This window comes from Seriola aureovittata, chromosome 15 (assembly GCF_021018895.1).
Source record: "Seriola aureovittata isolate HTS-2021-v1 ecotype China chromosome 15, ASM2101889v1, whole genome shotgun sequence".
In the NCBI taxonomy this organism is placed as follows: Eukaryota; Metazoa; Chordata; class Actinopteri; order Carangiformes; family Carangidae; genus Seriola; species Seriola aureovittata.
The window spans coordinates 20,418,861-20,430,001 of NC_079378.1; positions in this window are offsets into that span (position 1 = coordinate 20,418,861).

Below are 11,141 nucleotides of genomic sequence, written 5' to 3' on the forward strand. Positions count from 1 at the left end.
TTTAATGAATGATTTCATAATAATTAATAATTTATTAATGGAACTGCTGCAAATACAAGCTTAAAAAGGTTACATCCACACAGATAAGCAAAAAACAAACATAATGAATAATAAAGCAATTCTGGCAACAGGTTTTGTCAACAAGAATTTCATGAGAAGATACAATGAGCTCCACTTTGACTAATTAAGTAAGATAATAAAAGATACATCATTATTACCACCTGATCATTAAAGTATATTTGTCAGACTTAGGTCACATGCACAGAGAACATGGGAGATGTATTTTTATTCAAATGTGTGCTGCACATACTGTATGATTAATTCTGACCTCAGGTGGTGCATCAGAAGTATTTGATTAATCCATTTCCATTCCACTAAACTGAACCCCCGGGGGAGCCAGGTTTCATTATGAGAAAGGTTGAAACAATTAGTCTTTTTCCTGCATCTCCTCTAATTAAGGCTTAAAACTTGCTTTTATGATCTTCGTAGTTTTCACCAAAAAAAATGTACATACCATATTAAAAGTAATGATTGAATAACTTGTATGAAGACAAACTGAAAAATATGTTTCTTGGCTGTGGTTGCTTTTTCAATCACTCGTCATTTGCTGCCTCAAAAAGCAGAAGCTTTTCCACTAACTGTTCACTGTGGTATCTGAAGAAACTTCATTTGGTTTCTCCACACTAGTGTTTTTTTGTCAGCTGGAAAGAATATGATAAAGTGTGACATTGTGTTTTCTTTTAGCCGGTGCATTTATTATGTCAAACCACTGGTGTGTGATAGATAACCAGCTTTCTCTTTATTTAGGTTTTTAACGCTATATGAAGATAATGTTGAGTCTGTGTGAAATGCGTGTTACACTATATACGGTATTTATAAAGACTACTTTAAAAATTCAAAATCTTAATTTACCATCAGTTGGTATTTTAGAGTGGCTCTCACAGGCTTTGGCCTTGGTCAGCTGACAGTGACAGGACTAACACAGCACTGTAGATGTAGGATGAACTATAGGACGACTGCACATGTTGGCTTGACAAAATGCACCATGAGAGGAATAGTAGGAGAGAGAGAGAGAGAGAGGAGATAGTTACACTATAACAGCATGATGCTAACAGATTGGACAAGATGCACAGATGACAGATGTGCAAAATTCGCCTAGACTGAATGACTTAAATTATGAGCAGATTAGCAGGGTGCATTCAGTCTGTCAGTTCAGGGTTATGTGTGCTATGTGTGTGTGTGTGTGTGTGTGTGTGTGTGTGTGTGTGTGTGTGTGTGTGTGTGTGTGTGTGTGTGTGTGTGTGTATGTGTGTGTGTGCGTGTGTGTGTGTGTGTGTGTGTGTGTGTGTGTGTGTGAGAAAGAAAGAGAGAAAGAGAGGGGGAGAAACAGAGAGAGAGGGAGAGAGAGAGAATGTGCTTGACAGGCTGGTTGGGCAGGATGACTGACATTTTATCTATGACACTAAATTTTGAACATATAAAAAATGTGTGTGTGCAGCTGCTGTTGTTTTGACACCTTTATAAACTGAAGCCACTGGACTGCAGCCACATTCATCCTCAGGTAGACCTGAGAGGAACTCTGCTGCCGTGTGGCCTCATTTGGTTAAACTTTGTTGAATAAAAATGGGAGAAATAACTCTCCCCGCCACGCCATCCTCGCCCTGACAATCAATTTCCTTCCATCTTCATTGCAGCTTCTCCTCTGTTTGTTGCAGACTCTCATGCATCATTTTTTCCCAACGCTTCTCCTTTTTACATTCCTTCCCTCTTCTCCCAGCTCACATATTTCTCATTCCACCTGACCCCATTCACCACTATTAATTTTTGATTGTGGTGTAACCACCTTCCTTCATCTCCCAGAGGCCCTGGGTCAAGGAGCCTATGAAATACAGCTTGTAAAGACCCATCCGGCCTTCCCCTCTGGCTCTGAGTCCACGTGTGGCTCGCTCATGCCTGCTGTCAGCTCCCATTACCTAATTGGAATTGAGATGCATCTGGCCTGCGTTTTTGTCTGCACTGCACTCCTGGTGGAGAGACCCCCCCTTCCTCTCCTTTACTAGGACTCTTTTCTATGCTTTCCCACTGGGAGAGGCTTCCTTCCCCCTGATGTGTGGTCAAACAGTTATTTACATGGCTAAAATAAAAATGAGAGATGGCACCCAGCAGATCGCAGCTGACTGCAGGAAGCCAGCTCCTGTAGTTCTCTACAGTTAATAAGAGCACTGTTTAATTCATGAGATCTGTCATGCTACAGTGGCTTCATATTCACTGTCGGCAAAAAAAAAAAACACATTACAGCAGCTTCTGTGCTTCAAACTCTTCATCTGTCAGGATCGGTGAACTTGCACATCCAGGTCTTAGATCCATGACAACGTTTCTGCAGCCACGCTGACGTCCACACGGCATTGAAGCATCATGAAGCTGGATGTGCTACATCACCAGATGTTCTTCAATATAGCCCAGGCTGAACGATTCCTCCTTCCGTTGGGGGGGTATAAGTACTCTGTCACATCAAATGGATTATGGCTCATTAATATCCATTAACTTAGCGGAGAAACTACTGGCAAATGACCCAAATTTGAAAGTGTCTGAGGATGGCTTTTGTAAGGAAATGGGAGCTCTACAACAAAGGGGAGAGTGTTAATTGTAAGAGATAACTTTGTTCCACTCTTCAGCTCGTCCCTCATATTCAGTACACTGGTGCTTTTATTATTCTGCACGTTTTTCACTAAAATGCAAATGATGGGATGTGAAAGAGATTCATTAATAGCTTGGAGGAAATAATTTATTGGTTTAAAATTCCTCATTACTTTAGAAATGCTGCAGGAGTTGTGATTAGACGAGTTTGGATAGGGGGTGAGAGAGTTTGTCCTCTTCATTACACTCCTTGGCTTTCTTAAACTTTCTTAATCTTTTCTGTCCGTCTGGTCTGAGACAAGTAAAGGTCATGTAAAAGCAGATAGTTAGATCTTTCCACATCCTTGGAGAAGTGCTTCGAGTCATTTTTCTTAAAATAAAGAAGCCTAAAGTACTTTCACAAAGAACAAGCGTAATACAGCCAGCTTTAGCGAGATTTACAGCCTTGCCTTGAATACTGAAGGGTCTTTGGCTCTGAGAGTGATACACTGAGGGAGCGGAGAGGGATAGCAGATATCTAACTTTCATTTTCCCTGAGAACAAATGTGTAGCCCGTCTATGATGAGACCAAAAGACCAACATAATTTATCCGACACAAAAGGCATTCAATCGGGCCCTGAGAGGAGCTCAGTGTTTCACGGTTCACAGCAGCAGTGGCATGATTTTTGTGCTAATCTGAGATAATGCACATTAAAGCAGGACTAAGACACTGACGTACATCATCACTACCTCAGCAGGGCTGGATGAGTTTAAATGATGACTTTTAACAAAGTTGGAGTCAGTGTGTCGCACGAATGACATGTTTAGTTGCTGTTGCCGTCCTTGTTTGATGATGGCGTATGAGAAGCCCGCAGCTGATTTGGAGCCATGTAAAGCAGATTTCACAGGAGCACAGAGTTCCTAATGTTCTGTCAATTAATAACAAACCAAATTATTTGATATTCATAATCAATAACCTCTAAAAGTCACAACCACCAAGGCCAAAAGGTTACATTCAGCGATTCAAATGATCTGAGAAGACGCTGAGCAGCTAGCCAACTGTGATGGCACCCACGCCCTCAATTGTACAAAACATTAAGCTTTAATAAAATGTAAACAGGTGAATTATATTATAATTAACCCCTCTGTTCAGCTTTTTTACACCAGGCTGTAAACATGTTTATTTCTGCTGTAAAGTTGGTCATTTTAACATGGGAGTCTATGGGGATTGACTCGCTTTTGAAGCCAGACTCAAGTGGTCATTTGAGGAACTTCAGTTCTTTACTTTATTTTATATAAGTAGGTCTTAGCCAAAGAAAAAAAAAAAGTTGAGGAAAGTGAATGAGTCAAACTTCAGCTCAACTTGTGCAGGTTATTTTGAGATTCTCTCCACCTCTGGTTTGTGTCAGAGAAATCCATTTATCCAGAGCTGAGGTCTGAGTTTCCATTTTCTCACCCGTTATCACAGTAATGTGGACCGTTGAAGTCTGTGGACAGCAGTGGCTGTACATCATTACCTGATGCCTGGCTCAGTTACTGCGAGCTCTGTGTAAGATTTACGCAGCCTTGACTTTCCCTGTTTGTTGCAGGTGGCAGCACTTTGTTTGAAACACACATCTGATTAGAATGTGTGTGTGTGTGTGTGTGTGTGTGTGTGTGGTGTGTGTGTGTGTGTGTGTGTGTGTGTGTGTGTGTGAGTGTGTAGTGGATGCTCACAGCTTGATCACAACGTACACTGGAAAATTGGTCTGTCCATATTCTTTTTACATGTGTCATATACAATTTCCTGTACAGGTTACCATGGTAATATCGTGTTTTAAAAGTATGGTGAGTGGGGAAGGTATATGCAGATTGATAAGGAGTCATAGTTGATACTGTCTGCCTTTCCTCACTCACATGAACATTGTCCAGTCTCGTATGATGATCTCAGAAAATTAAACCTGATTAAAGACTTAACGATTTAAACACGGGGCATTTCCTGAAAAGGCAGCTGTGCTTCACTTTAGCACGCTCCTTGTTCTTCCTCTGTGGTAATGACTTGTCTTGTGCGAGAGGGTAAATGTGTGTGCACATGGATGAGCTCACGTAAGCTCACCGAGGGGGCTTCACCCGCTTCATCCTCGCTGACCACCTCCCACATTACCATCTGGCACCCTTTTTCAGATGTCGGAGGCCTACTCTCTGTCTGCTCGCTTGTTTATCTGAGTGTGTGTGAATGCGTGACTCTGCCTGTGTGTGCACTGAACCAAGCAGCAGTTCTATAGCAGTATTATATATGTAAACACTGCTACCCAGTGATTTATTGTTCGCACCTTTTATTTGACGGTGCGACCTGGACGCTACACCGATCCAGATTATACATTTTTCAAAACCCAGTATTTATTCTTTTGTTGATTTATTTTGACAGGTAAACAAATGTGGGAAAACCCTCCACCACGATGGAAGCAGCATTTCTATTTGTTTGTCATGTAAACAAATCATATACACACAGATGTGCGTTATTGAATATTTCATAGGGCTATAAATATTCACTGATGTTTATCTAGGATCACTCCTTAATGATAGATTTGAAAAATTCCCAACTATGTCTATTTTGCAGTAAATATTTCAAGCACTAACAACCCCTGATGTGCCTCGATTTGTGGGTGTAGTTTTAATCCAGCATGAAAATAACCTTTGCACAATACGGGCTACTTCACACTCAGAATGAAGGTCTAATTTTAGCCCTGACTTGCTTTTTTTCCCCTCGAGGATCAAGGTTTATGCCTTGGGGGTGATGGAGGTAAAAACAGCGCTAAAAATGATTAATCTTCTGTGTGATAACAACATGGCAGCATCAATCCTGACGTTTCCATGACTGCTTTCCTGAGCATTAGAAATGATTACTTGAGACATATTGTGCGCCCCCCCCCCCCCGAGAAAAACTGTCTTTGATCTGAACTTATTCTATACTTTCTATTTATTTTCTTGGCTTTTGATTCTCCTGGGCCTGAGTGGGAATTACTAAAACTATTATTAACCCAAAGCAATGCAAAAGTCCCCTCTATATGTCTCAGATTATTTTTTCAGTTTTTTACTCTGGGGGAAGGGGGCATGGGGCAAGATACTGCCATGGAGAATTTTGTGTGACAGAAGCTTTCAGTTTGCCTGTCTATCACTTTGTAAGATGTGAGACATGAGGGATATAAATACACTGCCTAGATACCCTTGTCTCCATCCTTCGCCAATCCTCTCTCACGTGGTCCCTCTGATTGCACACTGCTTGCCTCCCATGGCCCCTCATGGAGGCTGGATGTCCGTCTGAGTGCTGGGAGTGCTTCGCCCTCCATAACTCTGATAATGACCTCAAAATAGCAAAAGCATCCATCATTCTCAAATTGGCCAACCACTGCAAAGCAATGAGCAAAGCCACCGACAGGACAGATCCTGTGCTTTCATTGCATTAGTCTCGTCTTCTTTTCTGTCTTCATTTCTGCGTGGGGGACGTACTCCGAGACAACTGAGACGAATCTGTAAACCGACAGGCCGGCTGGCGCACCGGCAGATTAATTTGATTGATTATAGAAATTATACCTTTCAGGAGAGACGTGACCTTGCAGTACTGAGTTGTTCATCTCAGTCTCTGCATATATGTCTATGTTTGCTGGTCAAACAAATACCTTTATATGTGTAGACGGACGAGCTGAGCTGCACACGTATATGCAGTGACCCAGATCAAACACCTGGGGCCAGAGGGGAAAAGACTGCACAAACATTACCTCTTTTATCAAGAGTGGGGGTGCGGGGGGTGGGGGGGGTGTTAGTTATCATTTTGATTTTGAGAAACCAAAATTGACAAATGTGTTTTGAATCATACATGTTTTTGTAATAAGGCTCAATCCCACTCATTGTACAATCATCAGCTAATTCAGTTTTATTTGTGCCACTTGTTTAATGGCAAAATGAGCTGGATTTGAAACCAGAACAGTTCACTGTGGTGACATATAAAAATGCAAAGCTGATTGTAGGCGTATGCGTGTCATGAGGTGGGCTGTGTGACTGCAGTTCTCTCATACAGCTACTGGCAGCACATCCAGATAAATGCAGCAGAAATCAACACACATTGGACTGTTATTGGATCTGAAGCAGTAAAGTCTGTTTTCTCCATGTGATACAGACAGGTGAGTAAAGGGGAAACCCAGATGACTGAGACATATAAATGCTTTCAGACTGTGCGCCATCATTTGTGTGACCTACACAGTCACCTGATCACAGAAATGTCTCAACAACTACTGAAAGGATTGACATGAAATGTATTCATGATGCCCAGAGGGTAAATCCGAACAACACTGGTGATCCCCTGATGTTTCCTCAGCAGGCCAAAATTTTTAACTTATTAAATTAAATATTTCTTCAACTTCTACTCAATGTACTGGCACACAATCTTGTACCAACATCCATGGTCCCAGGACAATGAATCTCCACGCTTACTGGACGGACTACCGTGAGGAAATGTTGTTCAGGCATTCATGTTCCCCTCAGGAGGAATTGTAATAACTTTTCTTCTGGCATCATCATCGGGTCAAAAATGTAATTAGTCAAATACTATTAATACTAATTATTTCATTCTAATCAGAAAATGATAGCATGTTAACAAATTAAATGATGACCATGGTAAACATTATACCTACTAAACTTCAAAATGCTGGTATTGTCATCATGAGCATGTCAGGATGTTAGCATGCTACGTAAAACAGAATCTAAACTTGGCTCAACTTGCACATGATATCATCTGGCAGAGCTCTGTGTTGACCAGTCACCATAACTTTGTACAACCCTCCTGAAAATTACATTCATATACTTATAAACTGCTTTCCATATTATGTTGTTGTGGTAATCACTAATAAGGTTCAGATGCTTTTTTTTTTTTTCAATGAATGAGGCTCCCATCTGTGGTTCAAGCAACAAAAGCACTTTGGTTAAGGAAAGATGTTGGTTTCAGTTAAATGTAGATAAACATATTGTGTCTGAAGTCACAGAACTTTTCTGTATTAAACCAGACCAGGATCTTTCCCTTACCTGAATCTATCTATCTATCTATCTATCTATCTATCTATCTATCTATCTATCTATCTATCTATCTATCTATCTATACGACACATATTTGCTGTTGCAAATTAGTTGTATGATCATCTCTTGGAGACAGATTTCCTTTGTAGCATGAATGGTTTATTTCTATTGTGTAGGCATAAAATGGTTTTCCACAGTAATAAAATCCTGTATTTGCTCCTCGTTCCAACTGAAACTCCAGGATCGTATTTCATTGTCTAACTAAAAACACCTCCACCAACCCTGTGCCCTGCACTGTTTTTTATCACAGGACTGATTTTGGTCTGAATCCCTGTTTGGACTTGTTAAATTGTCACCAACTGTGATATAAATTATTAGAGCCTGGAAAGTTCTCCTCTGGTCTGAGCTGCAATTTTATAAGAAATGTGTACTGAAATCTGTGTCAAGTGTCTGGGGTGTTAGCAGGGTTCTTGGCTTAGTGTGTAATACTGGTTACACTGCATAGATTCAACACCTTTACACAATGCTTCATGCTTTTTGTTGGCATGTCATCCTGGTCTACAGGGCAGGTTAAGTAAAACCAAACCTGGTCACTGAAGCTTGTTTTATCCACAAAGTTAAATGTTTGCACTTGTCATGGTTCTCCCTCTGCTGTCTCAAGAGCTGTAAGCACTCAAGTGGCTCCCTTTGTCACATTATGCGCCTGTCTTTAGTCAAATTACTTTGAAACATCATGACACAACACAAGAAGGAAAAAGAGACACGTTATAATATGTAAAATTATCAATTTTTCAATACACCTTGCAACACGATCTCCAAAAAACCACAAGTGTAGCAATAAATGAAACTGAGATCTGGCAGACAAACGGCTGGAAGACTGACAACTTCACTCCCTCAGGCACAAACCTAGAGGAAAGGTTTCACTTTTCACTAAAATATGCTTGCTGAGTGCAAAAAAAGTCTTGAAGTATTAATGTGTGGTGAAAAAAATGAAGGTATGCTCTCAGAGTCACAGCAGTAAGCCAAATGTTTGGAAAATGAATCAGGCCAGCTCGCTCATTGACTGGCACATTCGGTGTAGGACTATGGAGTACATGCCTCATACACTATACCTCTGAGGACAGGAGACTGCACAGTGTGAAAGAGCATGTCATCCCGAGTTAACATATGACTGAATCACTCAGCTGCTGAGTCTTTATCAATCAGGGGCTCTCTGGCTGCATGAGGAGCTGGATCAGCAAAGTCCACAGGGCTTTGACAGCCGGCGCTGCTGTCTGCTCCTTTATTAGCACTGCAAAGGCTTCATAGTGGAGCCGATCAATAATAGCTAAACTTTAGATGCATGTATTATCCTCTGAGCCTGCTCCTCAGCTTCACTCATCTATGCAAGGTTGCTTATATCTATAGAAATACAATTATTAAATTCATTTATTTTGTGTTGCTTCTAGAGAGATGCTGGAGCTTAAACCATATAATCAGTTATTTTTATTTAAGTGCACATTCCAGAGAAATTAGTAGATGTGCCAAACTTTTCAACTTGTAGCTGTTGTGTTAGTAGATAATGTCCACATAAAATGAAAATAAAGATTACTTTAGATACTCCTGCTGGATTTCTTTGATATGAATGTGGGGAACTGTAAGTTATCAAAGTGAGTAAGACAAGTGCCAGATGTGTTTCAGATAAAAGTGAGCAGGGATTTACCGGCATGTACTGAACATCATAATGCCTGCACATGTCTGACCAGATGCTTAGTTACATACCTGCCATAGACTGTTGGTAAAAAAGAGACGCAAAAAGAAAACAAGAATCTACATCATTCGGAGGCTACATTTGAAGACCAATTGCTCCGGTTTCCCAACTTGTTTGATCGCCTGCCCAGTTTCACCTGTTCCCACTTACCCTCGCCTTCCTTGTGTATTTAGTCCATGTGTTTCCCTCACACTGTGTCAGTTTGTCTGTTTATTTTACTGAGTACCGTCCTGAGTGTCTTATTTTTTCATCTATATACATACCTGTATATGTGCTAAAGATATTCACAAGTTGTTTGTTCCTGTCATCTCAGCTGCCGGTTCATCTACACATCTCACTGTTTATTTTCATCATTAAAGTATCTTCTCTGCATCATCCTGCTTTCATGCATCTGTGTTTGTGTCCTCTCTGCCCGTGCAGTGACAATCAGATGGATCAGCACAAACTTTTATAGTTTCCTGATGATGTATCCTCATGACTTTGGTGATGATAACCTTTGTGGTTTTGAGAGGAATGTCTCAACAGCTATTGAGAATAGTCATATGATTCAGACGTCCATGTCCCCTCAGGATGAATTGGAATAATTTAAACTCTTTGCTTTATGAACAAATACCCGCAAAACTAATGACATTCCCATCAGTCATGCTAGCATGCTAACAAGGTAATGCTTGCTTAGATCATTAAAACAACACATTGATGGCTGTTTCCAGTGTTTGTTACTTATTATTAGGGTTACTGCTCATAAATAACTTTGAATGTAGGTTACTTTACGTGGAGTTAGCAAGTTAGCATTCATTGTATTAATTGACTGTAAAGGCCACATTTTCACAATTTCAGGCTGTAAATTTGTTTCTGAATGTAAGAATTCACTGGTTTTGAGGTACATAAAAGGCTATTTCATTGTGTAAGCTTAACAACTAAATGAAATATGTTCATGAGAGCACTCTCCACTGTGAACTAAGGATGTGTCTAAATTCCCTGTTGTTGTGGAAACGTACTGTAAATATTTGCTGTAGATACTAACGGTGCTGGAGAATGTTGACTCTCATTCAAGCCAAAAGCAGACGGGATATCTCCTTTTCTCCCTCCAGACGGACCAGCTCATACAGCTGGTGTTTGAAAAGCTGTACAACCAAATTATGGATCCAATCACAATATTGCAATGTGTTCGATGACTGTGGGAGCTTCCAAGTGGAGATGTGAGATGTAGGCTAGTATGAGGGGAGAAACAAATGGCTTGCCTGAGGTGAGAGAAAGCAGCAGAAGGGCTTTGCTTGTGAGCAGTCTGGTGGAACACGTGTCTGAGTTCGACTGTAATGAGGACAGAGTCACAGTTTGAAGTGTTTACAGAGGCTGGAGCACCTCAAGGTCGCTAAAGCAGACAACTGGAAGTTCCAGAGGTAAATATTTTTGTTTTTATCTGCTAACATTTACCCCGGTGAGGAAACAGTTGAATTTCTACATACAGTGATATAAACACCAAGTCATCAATTGTATAAGCAGCCTGTGCAGCATAATCACATTTTTTGATGCCAAACAAAATGGCCTGTTGATGTATGCTCCTCATCGACTTCCCATTTCAGGTGGTCATTTTCTCTGTTTCCCAGAGAACGGTTGTGTGTTGCTTTCAATTACAGGTAATAAAAATGGGCTGATAATCATAGATTATTGGCCAAGCAATCAATAGACTTGGTTGTTGATGTGACCATGGTCCATGCCCTTCAAG